Raw genomic sequence first — 13,436 nt, forward strand, 5'->3', positions numbered from 1 at the left:
GATTTACTAGTGCTAGGCCTCCTGGCCTCACAAAGGACCTCAACCACTTGTTGGGAAAGGTTTAAATGATGAGCCAAGCTGCCAAATGCAGAGTATGAAGATGAGGATGCAGAATTTTTCCCCCTTCCTGAACCAAGAGATCTGGTATAGGGGGAAGATGCCAAGGCTGAGACTGGGAGAGACTGAGAAGTAGTGGATACCAATGTTGTCTGGGCCAGTCTGGAGCTATGATGATGGCCCTTGGTTTTTCGTCCCTTATCTTTAACAGCACTCTGGGAAGAAGAGGCAGAGGAGGGAAGGCATAGATCAAGAGCTGTGTCCAGGGGAAGGACAGAGCATCCACTTTCCAAGCTTTGTTGTGATGATCCCTGGTGCAAAAGGTTGGAAAAAGGTGGTTGGTTGGAGATGAGAAGAGATCCACTTGGGGAGTGCCCCAAAGCTGAATGATGCAATAGAAGATGGTCTTGTTTAGTTGTCACTCGGATCCAGGACCTGCCTGCTCAACCAATCTGCCAAGGTGTTGAGCCTTCCTGGAAGAAACCGAGCCATCAGATGAATGCACATGGAAAATGCTATGGACCATAGTATCATGCTTTGTCTGCACAGGGGACAAGAGTGCGTCCCTTCCTGCTTGTTGATGTACCACATGATTATGGTGTTGTCTGTCCTGACCAGAAGAGTACCAGGACAGAGATGTTTCAAAGCCATTAAGGCCTGCTGGATTGCCATCAATTCCTTGAAATTTATGTGCAAATGAACCTGTTGAGAGTTCCAAGTCCCCTGAATGCATCTGCCCTCTAGATGTGCTCCCCAAGCATTGTCCGAGGCATCTGTGGTGAAAGTCTGGCTGGCAGGAGGTAGACAGAAAGGCAGGCCTTTGTTCTGTGCACAGGCTGTCGCCCACCAAAGGAACTCCGTCTGCAGGCAGGGAATCAGAGGAAGTATCAAGTCTAAATCCTGAGTGTGTTGACACCAAAGGTTTGAGAGGTACCATTGTATTTTCCTCATATGCAGTCTGGCATATGGAATCATCAGAATACATGAAGCCATGAATTCCAGGGCTTGCAGGAATTGCCTTGCAGAGAGCTGGATCATGCTTGCCAAATTTTTGAAGTAATTCAAAAGATCCATCTGTTTCTCTTGAGGGAGGTATACCATCTGGGTGGCTGTGTTAAGGCTCGCTCGCAGGAATACAATCTCCCTGGTGGGTACCAATTTTGACTTATTTTCATAGATGGTGTAGCCCAAAGAGGTGAGAAGGTTCTTTACAAAGTCCAAATCCTTTAGAAGTTGCTCTGGAGAGTTTGCATGAATAAGACAATCGTCCAAGTAAGGGTAAATTTGAATGTTTCTTTGCCTGCAAAAGGCAATGACTGGAGCCAGGCATTTGGTAAAAACTCTGGGAGCAGTAGATAAGCCAAAGGGCAGTGCAGAGAATTGGAAGTGCCTGTTCCCTGCCCTGAAGATAAGGAACTTCCTGCAGCTTTCCCTTTTTGGGATGTGCAGATAAGCTTCTTTGAGATCCAAAGTCACCAGCCAGGAATCCTTGGCCAGCATTGGCAGCAACTGCTGAAGAGTGTGCATTCTGAATTTGGGAATCACCAGAAAAGTATTTAGAATAGACAAATCCAGAACAGGAACCAGGAAAAGTCTTGAGTAGAAACCCTGGCCTATCTGTAGTGCAGGAACTGGCTCTGTTGCTCCCAGGCTTAGCAAAGAAGAATCGCAATCGTACCTGTTGGAAGAGAGCTCTGGAATACTTGCAACGCCAGAAGCACTGCCCTCATCTCTAGGACATTGATGTGCAAGTGGTACTGATGTTCCTGCCAAGCCCCTTGGACAGTCTGTCCCAGATAATGCCCCCCACCCTATCTAGGAAGCGTCTATGGTCACTGTAGCTACTGGTTGGGGATGAACAAATGGTCTGCCTATCAATTACCTGTGTGGACCGAAGCCACCAATGTAGGTCCCTCTTGCAGGTGTCTGTAATGAGGATCTTGTGTGACACTGGTAACTCCTGCATGGACCACTGAGCAAAGAGTAGCCACTGTAATACTGTCATATGTAGATGCGCTTGTGGTACTGTTATTGCCACTGACACTGAACCCAGAACCTTGAGGACAAACTTTGCCTGTACTTTCTTCTTCATGAGCAAGATTGACACCCAGTGGTGTAGCATTAGTATGTTTTCTTGAAACAGTTTTGCTACCATATCTTTTGTGTTTATGTCTGCCCCTATAAAGGTAATATGCTGTGAAGGCAACAAGACAGATTTTTCAAAATTTATGGTAATGCCTAGCTCTGAGTAGAGATGAATGGTGGTGTCCCTTGCTTTCATCAGTAGATGCTCGGTGGTGGCAGTCAGGAGCCAGTCATCTAAGTACAGAAACACCCAGAATCCTAAATGCTTCAGGTGAGCCGTGACTATTGCCATGCATTTGGTAAACACTCTGGGGTCTATAGTGAGACCAAAGGGCAGAGCTCTGAATTGGTAATGACTGTCTCTCAACTGGAAACGTAGATATTGCCTGGACTGCCTGTCCATCTTTATATGGTAGTACGCATCCTGAAGATCTATGGAGCACATCCAATTGTCTTGTCCCAGAAAAGGGAGTATAGACTGCAGTGTCACCATCTGAAACTTCACTTTTTTTATGGACTTGTTCAGTTTGCTGAGATCCAAGATTAGCCTCCAGTCCCCTGTGTTCTTTGGAATTAAAAAGAACCTTGAGGAAATTTCAGATCCAATTTGGTCTGCAGGGACTTCGTGGATGACTTTTTTTTTTTTAGCAACCTTTGGATTTCTAGGGTTGCTTGATCCCTTTGACTGGGTGGGATGTCTGGGATTGATCTTGATGGAGTGGGTGGAGATGAGAAGGGTATGTTATATCCCCTGGATATAATCGACCGCACCCAGTTGTCTTGAGTGATTTCGAGCCAGGACTTTGGGTACAGTGCTAATCTTCCCCCCGACTGCCTAAAGAGGTGGACAGGAGGGCCTCCTTTCAGGAGCACTGGAAGGGCCTGCCAGAGAACATATCTCTGTTACCCTGGTTCTGTGGACCTCCTCTGCCACGAGTGTGGCATCTTCCATTATTATTTCCCCCTCGCCCCTGGGGAGAAATTCACTACTTGTGTCCAGCAAAGCTCTTTGGGATTTCCGGAACCTGAGAGTTTACCTTTTCCGGAACCCTGCAGCTGTAGCACCCTGAAGGGTATCTCCTAGCTCTTTCAAGAGATCCCTCTGAAGTCAGGTAAAATGGGATAAATAGTTCAGCGACCTAAGAGCAAAAGCCACTGAAGAGAACATACACTTCCCTCTATCTGTCCATCATTTGAAACTCCTTATTCAGCGGATGGACAGAAGAAGTTTCAGCTAATTCCTTCTTGGTGACCACAGTCACCACCATAGCATCTACTGGGACACCTTTGGTCAAGAATTACTTATCATCAGGGGTAGTAATAAACTTTTTGGGTCTCCTCGGAACAGGTTCCACTGATTCTGGAGAGCCCACGCTTTTTTGACTGACTACACCAAGGAATTGGTTGAAAAGGGAAGACACCCAAGAGATGGAGGATCCAGAGCCAAAAGCCTCCAGGTATACAGACTCATCTTCAGAAGGGGAGAGGGTCTTCCAGCCACCTCTCTGCTTCAGGATCTCAAGATGTCTGAAAAGGAGACATCCTCAGAGGGTGACCATCTGGACCCTTCTGAATCCTCTAAGTCCATATCCGACATAACAGACTCAGGGAAGTCTAGTTGTTTCCTCTTACAGGTTCTCTTCAGAGGGATGCTCTGGGGAGGTTTCAGAAGAATGTGTCTCACCCATTGGGGTGACTTGGGGCATCAGCTCTCTATGCTTGGGCTGGAGGGATGGTGTTGAGGTTGACACTGGCCCTTTTGGGGGAAGATTAGCTACAGCCAAGGGTAGTGCAGTCTCGGGGGAGACCACACTCCTCATCACCTCAAAGGCACCATGAACCTGGCTCGAGGGAGCCTCCAGCTCTGAGGAACAGGGAGACCTCCCCCGCACCAAGGATGATGGCTTCGAGGCTGATGTGGGCACTGAACTCACCTGCGCCGAAGCCCGAGTGGAAGAGTCAGATCTGACAAGGGTCCGATTTGACTCTCCCGATTTGACTCTCCCCCTGGAACCGACAAGGGAGCGTCGGCTCCCAGATCCCTCGATGGAAGACAAAATCGACGCGATCAGAGCAGGGGTCAGAACCAAGATACCAGGGATGATTTTCGGGTCCAATAGTTCCACCACAAGGATCTCCATCACTCTTGCTCCCAAGTCATCTGAGTCAGAGGAGGAGGAATAGAAGTAAGGCACATTCGGTAGTTGGCTCCACATCCTTTTGGGCTGGGCTTGAGAGACTTTTTGCTAGAACCGGTTTCCGAAGCAACCTCCTATCCACCCGCTCCACATCATCGTCCAATAGGCTCCTGGATGATCTAGAGGAATGGGTGGATGATCTGTGGCTACCTGCCACTGATTGCAGCAGAGGAGACTGTGGCAGTGAAATAACAAGCTCCTAGGACGGTGACTGGCTCTTTTTTTGGCTCCAAGATGGTTCCGATAACTCAGGTGGAACCAATTGAGACTTGGCCTTCTCGGAACTGAAGTAACCCGTTTCTTTTGTCTCTTTGTTGGCTCAGAAACCGGAGCCGAAGAAGATGAAGCTTTTGAGGACTTGCCAGAAGATTTGGAGGCCTGATTCCCATTGATGGCTGTTTCGAAAGACCCCTTTAATAAGTCCCTGACTATTAGTTTTTCCACTCCTGCAGGACTCTTGAAAGGACCCTTGAACTAAAGCCACGGCAAATAGAGCAGGAATCCTGCAGGTGAACAGCCCCCAAACAATAAACACAGCTAGTGTGACCATCTGTTATAGACATTTTGTGTGTGCAAGAATCACATTTTTTAAAACCGGACTGTCAAGTATCTTTAGTAGGATCTTTAGAAATCCTGGTAATTAGTCACAACCAGCAATTAGCCAAACCAGCGATTAGTCACAACCAGTACAAAAAAGGCACACTATAAAGTACAGTCTAACTCAATAAACAAAAAACAATACCAGAAAAGAGAAAGACCAAAGTTTTTTTTTTTTTTTTTATAAGAAAAAAGAGAGGGTTAGAGGAGAGATCTCTAAGTTAAACGACAGACTCCTCTAACCTGAGGAGACGCCTCTAACTTAAATGGTAAAACCTTCAAAGCTTAAGGGAATAAGTGGAAAGGAGAGCCCTCTAAGTAAAAATGGGCTAGCAAGTAGGTGCCAAAAATGAATCCTCTAACTTAAACAGATTTGTTTAAGAAGAAGTTAAATTTCAGCTGGGATAGGGGAAAGGCCTGAAAAAATGACATCCCACACAGAATCAGCAAAAACACAGTGAAATAACCTGCAGCCACTCTTAAAAGGCACCCAAAAGAGTAAGCTATTTAACAAAGTTAAATTATCAAAGATTTAACTAATAAAATCATACAGAAAGCAAAGTATGAAAAAATTAGCCTGAGCCAGAGAAAAAACAATCCCAATGCAGCAAGCGGCAAAGGAGATCGGGGTAAATGTCACTAGGCATCTTGGGATAGGGTGTAGCCTTGAGCCAGTGAAAGCTCTCCAGCTTTAGTATGTGGCCGAGTCAGAACCGATGCTCAGTTCCGAACCCAACCATCAAGAATGAAGGCGAGATAGGACAACATAACATTATAGGTTTTCTCACCAAGCAGATAATCACCAGCAGTGCTTTAGTTTACACAGGCTTCAAAACTTTTCTAACAAAGACAGAGGCCCAGAATTTCACTGAGTATTTAAGCATCACTCAAGAGAAAATTTAACCAATGAAAAACTCATGTGAAATATGCAGCCTAAATAATTTGTGTCCGCCTCGCAAACAGAACAAAAACACCAGGTGAGAATCAAACACTGTACCTTGTGCCTGTGAGTCAAACACCTTAACCATTATACCAACCCCTAACTACTGGAGTTGTCCAGGAAAGGACTCCTCTCACCCCCCCAATCAATCTCTCAATAGGAATATTCTTGAAAAAAAATACAGGGCAGATTATCAGGTTGTTTCTGTATATAAGACAGATGTAATATGTTTGGCTAAGAGTGCTTTGCAGTCGGTCAATTCTGGGTGTTGTTTGTCGTTTTACAGTTCTAACGCAGCTATTGCCAAAGAACAGTGCATTTTCAGATGAGGGAGGATTCAGACAGTGACAGGGGTGATTCTCCTCAGAAATCCATCGCCCAGAATTCTGACACTTCAGACAGTGAACAAGAAAGTTATGTATTTACCACAGTGATAGATCCGTGTTGTCTGATTTTCATCCAGTTCAACACATGGGTTGTCAGATCAGACCACGGCACCAACTCTGAAGCTTCATGGATCCAGGGCTCTGACTCCTCCCCTACCCTACGCATAATTCCCCACACCATACCATAGTACCTCAGATCGAGTTTGCCCTCACCAACTAGAAATTTTGAAACAGAATAATCTTTTTCATGGTTGATTAACAGGAGGCATGTAGGAAGGGATCACAGTCTGATAGGACTGTTCACAGAAAGGGTTCATGTGAGATGCATTCAGTCACCAGAAGTGAAGAGATGATAATTTCAAAGGGGGCAGGAGGGAGTTTGAGTTGGAAAAAAATCAAACACGGATCTATTGTTATGGTAAGTACATAACTTTTGTATACAATGTTTTCTATTTTTGCTTGATTCAACACATGGAGCAGATTCCCAAGCTGTTTTTTACATGGGTGGCATCAAGGAAGGATGCATCTGAGAATGGTGGAATCAAAACGGGAATATGATCTGAATTATACATTCAACTTATAATGAAACACAAAAGTGTGAACTGTTGACCAAGTCGCAGCAGCACAAATATCATTGATAGGAAGTCTTTTCATAAAACCTGAAGTGGCTACTGCTCTTTTGGAATGAATTGTTGGTGTCAATTGCAGGGGATGGGCCATTATTAGGGTATACAAAGGAAATACAATCTGATAACCATCTCAAAAAGAACAACTTTAGAAACTGCTTTGCCTAATTTAAATTTGGAAAAGGCAACAAACAACTAGTTAGATTTCCTGATGTGTTCCTTTCTATAAAGTTAAAATCTTAGTTGGCTACAAACCTCCAACAAATGAAGAATATATTCACATTTGTTGGAAAAAAAAACATTGGTAGGTTAATGATTTTGTTAAATTTGCTTTGGATACCACCTTAGGAAGAAAACATGCATTAGTCCTTAATGCAATTCTGTCTTTGAGGAAAATCAGTTAATGGAGGTTTGCGAGAAAGGGCTGATAACTCTGAAATTTGTCTGGCTGATGCAACAGCCGCAAGAAAAATTGTCTTCCAAGAGAGACTTCAAATCTGCTGGTTCAAAAGAAGGTTGAGTTAATGCTTGGAGAAAAATAGTAATATCCAATGGAAGGAATAGTCCTCAGCAGATCATAGAAGGAATGTTCCCATCAAAGAAGCTCTGGAGACTTTTTGAGCTGGTATAGAGGTGTCATTCTGATCCATGTGGAAATTTGAAAGTGCAGCCATTTGCACTTTAATAGTGGAAAAACTGGATATACTATGGAAGAGCTCAGACAAAACTCCAGTATGGAAGAGATGGGAGCAGAATAAGGAGCTATTCCATTTGACGTAGCCCAAATGAAAATTGTTTGTCAGAGACTGAAATAATCTGAACAACTGATGCTGGAAGCCTGGCATCTCTGGCTAAAGTCAGAATGGGAGGAACCAAGCAATTAGTTTTATGGATTTCTGGTTCATAGGAGGCAATCTGGCTGAGTGAGTCAAGAGATTTGGATACTGCTCCAACATCCATAGGGGATGTACTAGTAGAGGTTGTGATGATGTGAGGTATTGCCAACTATGCCAGGAGAAGTAAGGCAGTGGTTGTGTAACATATGCCAACACAGCTAGCTACAGTTTTATAAAGAATTATATGTTATTTGTATATCAAACTGATTTGTACAGGTTCTTGTGTTGAAACTGTATTTGTAAAGCTGTTTCTGTTAACATTTACCAACAGTGGATTTTGCTGGACAGAAAAGAAATACACCTGTATGTCAGACTGTATTGTAATTGTTAAAATGAATATATTGTAACAGAGGATACTGGAAAAGAAGAGGTTAATCTCTGTCTAGCTAACTTTGAAACATAGTGTGAAATTAAATTATCTGGTTTATGCCATAAATATTGTATTATACAGATCTGACTGCAGCCAGACACTAAATGTCTGTGACAACCAGGACTAGGAATCCTACTGTATTGTCCTTAGGGGTGAACTAATTACTACCCTGAAAGGGTGGATGTTTTTGAAATGGTTTTATAGCTTCCAGATGTTGTAACACATTTTAGCAAAGCTCTGTGTGCGTGTATTATGACACATATGTGTTAGATTCTGGTTCAGTTCTAGTAAAGGGGGTAAGTGTGGGAACCAGTGAAAGATGACCAGATGTCATTCTGTAATCCAGCACTGAAATGATGCTTTAATACTAAATGTAACAGAAGTCTCAGGGTAGTTTGTGAAACCTGACAAAGGACCATTCACCCACTTCATCTTGCCTTGCCCTAGTAAGTGAACTAGGGGATAGTAATTCTTTAGATCAGCTAGGAAAACATAGTGAGATTAGTTAATTGTTTTTCTGTATCTGTGTGAACCTTTCAATCTGTTATTTTAATATTTCATGTGGCTGAAGCTCTGGTGTTTATTATAAATAGATATTTAGTATTTTCATATTAAATATATTTAACTTTTCATTGTGGCTGGTCTTTTAGAGAATATTTTAACCTTTGAGAGTACTTATATTTATTTGGTGACACTGTGGCCACTCCTGAAAGCCTTGCTGCATTGGTCAAACACTACCATTTTTATTAGTATTAATTTTACTCAGTATAATTGGGTACCCATGTAAGAGCCTTAGAATAGCTGGCTTTTGAGTATTCTGGTGGCAGTATCTATCTTATAGTCTGGGCAGAGGGGACACTGTGAGCACTGATTTCACACAGAGGGTGGTGGAGGACTTGGATTAGAATACCCAGCTAAGGACTTAACTCTAAAGCTGTGTCAGTGGGGAATCTTATTTGGGGCCTAGAGAGAGACAGGGAAACCCAGCCCTAGGACGGGAGTGTGTTCCATGTGTGCTCATAAGGGAAATTGTGCTTAGTGCAGGCAGCTGCATCTGGAAATACTGTGTGCTTCCATTTTTGCTCCAAGTGAATGTCCCTTATCAGTGTCAGTGGTGAGGATTAAGGCTCCTTGGTCACTGGCCCAGAGAGGAGAAATCATAGATGCCACAGGAAAGTGAACCTTGTTTGTCAGGGCCAGAAGGGAGCAATGAGGATCACTCTAGCTTTGCACCATCTTGCTTTCTGCATGAATTTGTTCATTAAGGGCAATGGGAAAAATTCATAAAGGAGACCCGGCAAACATATGTGGACCAGAGTATCCCTCTGGCAGTCTCTGTGGAGGGATCAGGGCAAAGTAGTTGCTGCACTTGTTGTTGAGGTATGACATAAAAAGGTTGCAGTAGGGTTGGCCCCAGAGATGGAAGATCAACGTTGCTCCTGTTGGATGGAAGGACCACTCATGAGGCATCAGAATAATTCTGCTCAATTTGTCTGCTAACACACTGGACATCCCTGGGATGTGCATTGCCATCAGAAATAGGTGTGAAGACAATGTCCACTGCCATACTCTCCTGGCCTCCTAACAAAGAGGGTACAAGCTGGTTCCTCCCTGTTGTTGATGTACCAGACTACTGCCATATTGTCTATCTGTATGGAAATCACATCCTTATGGAAAACATCTGAAAAGGCCTGCAATGCTAGAAGGACTGCTCTCATCTCCAGAACACTGATGTGAAGATTGCCCTCTAGATGTGACCAAGAATCTTGGACCATCCTCCCTTTGAAATGTCCCCCCACCCTAGAAGGGAAGTGTCTGTGGTTACAACAGCCAAAGGCAAATCAATGTGAAAGGGAGAACTTTTTGTCACTAATGGAGATGTTATTCACCAGCTGATATGATCTCTGCATAACTGAGTAATGCAAATTTTCGTATGTAATGGATGAATATTTTGAGATCCCCATACAGAAAAAATCTGCTGAAATACCCTCATGTAGAACTTGGCTAAAGGGACTAATAAAATTGTGAAGGCCATTAGACCTAACAGTCAGAATTAACCTTGCTGAGGGTGAAGGATGTTAAAGTACCTGTGTGGTTACCAGACATAGGGCAAATACTCTGGATTGGTGCAATTTGTAACACTGAGTCCAGTTAGCATCCAATTAATTTTATTTTTTGTGATGGGTCAATGTGACTCTTGGGGAAATTTATCATGATTCCTAGGTTTTGCATTAGATGGAGCAGAAGGTCCAGATGGTGTAACAGAAGATGCTTGGAGGTAGCACTGAGAAGCCAATTGTTCAAGTATGGGAAAACTGATCCCCTGCAAACGCAGACATGCTACAACCACTGCCATTATCTTTGTAAACACCCTGGGGTTGTGGTAAGACCAAACAGCAGCTCTGTGAACTGGTAATGATTGGCTCCCAGATGGAAATGGAGAAATCTACCAGAAAATTTCACTATCTTTTTATGATAGTATGTGTCCTAAAGATCTACTCAGCACATCCAATCCTTCTTCCTCAGAACAGACACTACGGACTGAATCATGACCATCCGGAATTTTGTCTGTTTTACAAACTAGTTTAAATAACTCAGATCTGGAATAGGTCTGACGTCCCCCATCTTCTTGGGTGCCAAACAGAACCTTGAATAGATGCCAAGGTCTTTGGGAACCTTTTGGATGACACTCTTCTAGCAGCTTGGAAATTTCTGCTGCTGCAAGTTCCGACTGACTTGGTGGAATGTCAGGAAATGTCTTATTCCATATTGGGGAAAAGGAAAAGGGAATTGAGTAGCCTCTGCAAATTATGTTTATAACCCAGTGTTACATTTTGCCAGGCTTGAAGGTGCATGGATAAGCTCCCCACAGACTGCCTTCAGAGTGCAGCAGCCAGGAAACATTGCAGGAGCACTGGCAGGGCTTTTTGTTAAAGGGACTGAGATTGCCCTGATTTTGCAGTCCACCTCTGCCTCTTGGGTAACATCCATTAGAGCTACCTCTTCCTCTGCCACTAGCAGGTCTGTCCACAGGAGTGTTGTAATAATAACCCTGTGATTTGTGTAACCACATATTCTTGCCACCCCTCTGATTCCTAAAGAAGGTCCTTTAAGGGGTGGAAAAATGAATTCCTACTGCAGAGAGGGTTTTAGCATACTGTTGACTCCTTGTTATAGTATCTTTCACCTTTGGGCCAAAAAGTGTGGACCCATCAAGTGAGGCATAACGAAGGACATCTCAAGGCTTTCCGCAAAGTCACAAAGGCACATCCATACATGCCAGCGTACATCATACCGGTGTCTGCAGACCTTGCTATACTATCAGCTACATTAAATAGCAGTCTGATAGTAATGTTCAATATAGACTGCAGGGTAGTGAGTTGGGAGTCCACAGTCTTCTGGACATCTGCAGGCAGGTTACCTGAGAAAGACTTGGAGAGTTCCTAAGTCAAGTCCCTCTGGAATCATGTTACATGACCCAAATATTTCAGCACTCGAAAGATGAAGGTTACAGAACCATATATTCACATCCCAAACCTGTCCAACACCCTATACTCCCTGTCAGGAGGATGGACAGATGAACTTTCTTGCAATAATTCCTTCTTGGTGGCCACCTCTACCACCCTGGAATCTTCTCCAATGTTTCCTGACCTTAGGTGCTGCCAAGATCCTATCTGGATTCTTTGGTATTGGTTCCACCAAGTCAGGGCCCGCTGAGCCATAAGGCCAATCAGTAGATCAATGGGCAGTACTACACAAGATGAAGTTGAGCCAGAACCAAAGGCTTCCAAGAACACAGTTTTGTCTGGTGAAGGATCATCTGTAAACCATCCCTCTTGTTGTTTCTTCAATTCTAGGTTCTCACCCAAGGTGAAGTCTTCTGAGAGGGATCAAGGTGAGCTTTCACCCTCATCCAAATCACTGTCTTCTGTGAATAACTCCAGGGATGAGTCTATGTGCTTCTATTTGTACGTCTGTTTCCCGTGAACTTGAACAGGTGGGTGGTTAGATGGGTTGGAATTAGACTGGTAACTCATATGTAGTGAGTTATCTCAGCCTGTGGAGCTGGCTGTCACTGTCAAATAGAACAAAGGAAAGAAGAAAAATCCTCTTGAGGTTGGGGTTGGAACAGAACAGAGCTGAGTGGTAATGCCTTTCCTCTTGGCACAGCCAAAACCTTTTCAAATGTCTCAAAGGCCAAAACTGCCATCAGGCCGAGGGAGAACGCCTCTGACCCTAAGAAGGGAACTCCCTGGCCTTGAGGCCAATCTCAGATCAGAGCTGTCAAGGGCCAAAGCCCAGAGAGGGATGGACTGCTCCAATACCGTTGGAGCCAACCCATGTCTTCATGTCCTGGAATGCCTCTATTGGCTGACCAATTCTGCCAATTGGAAATCCCAGAACTAACATAAAGTAATCTGTTTGATCTCCAATTCATGCAACATTACGCACGGGAAGGATATAAGGTTGCCAGATATTGGCCCGTATGAAAGAGATAATATAACGAAATTGGGATCGATTATGACTTCCAATTCTGTAATGTGGATGGTAATATTCCGCATCATGTTATCCTATCGGCATCGTCCTAGCACAAGAGCTGCTAATACTTATTGGCTGAGTGATTCTATCTCTCTTAACTTCAACCGGGATGGGACATCGCCCTAGCACCTAAATCCTGCGGCACACTGAAAACACTCCTGAGCACTGTGGAACCAAATGAAGCTGAAACGGGATACAGAATGGTTCACTGTTCTGATCCCAATGGTGCGGGGAAGACGGTTTGAGTCAAGACTGGAAAACAAACATCTAAAGCTTAGAAGAGAATGCTATTGAAGTAATTGACTATTGTAGAGTGAGCTGTGGTAGAGCGATGAAGCTCCTTTATTAGCAGCTAAATTAGCTTGAAAATCAAAAAATGTACATCCAGACCTGGATAGTGACTTTAATGGACCAGCACTAAATTATTTTCCGCATGATTGACAAACAGGAAGACTGTTTTGTCTGTAAGTTTGTCCTTTGGAGTGGCAAAAACGTTTGTTCCTGTGAACAAGAAAACTGGAACAAATATTCAATGACTGTGATAGGGACAAAAAGAACTTAAAGTGGCCTTTTAAGTAAAAATTCTAACTGAAACAAACTTTAGGACAAAAGGTGACCTTAGGACGGAGAGATACTAGAAATTATGCTAAAACCACAAACGAAACATCAGTTTGTGTTTTTTGAATGGTGATTTTCTTCTGGCAGGATTTTGGGCTAATTGTTGCAAGCAGTGGAATAAGAT

This window comes from Protopterus annectens, chromosome 4.part0 (assembly GCF_019279795.1).
Source record: "Protopterus annectens isolate FY-2018-M chromosome 4.part0, PAN1.0, whole genome shotgun sequence".
NCBI classification, from domain to species: Eukaryota; Metazoa; Chordata; order Ceratodontiformes; family Protopteridae; genus Protopterus; species Protopterus annectens.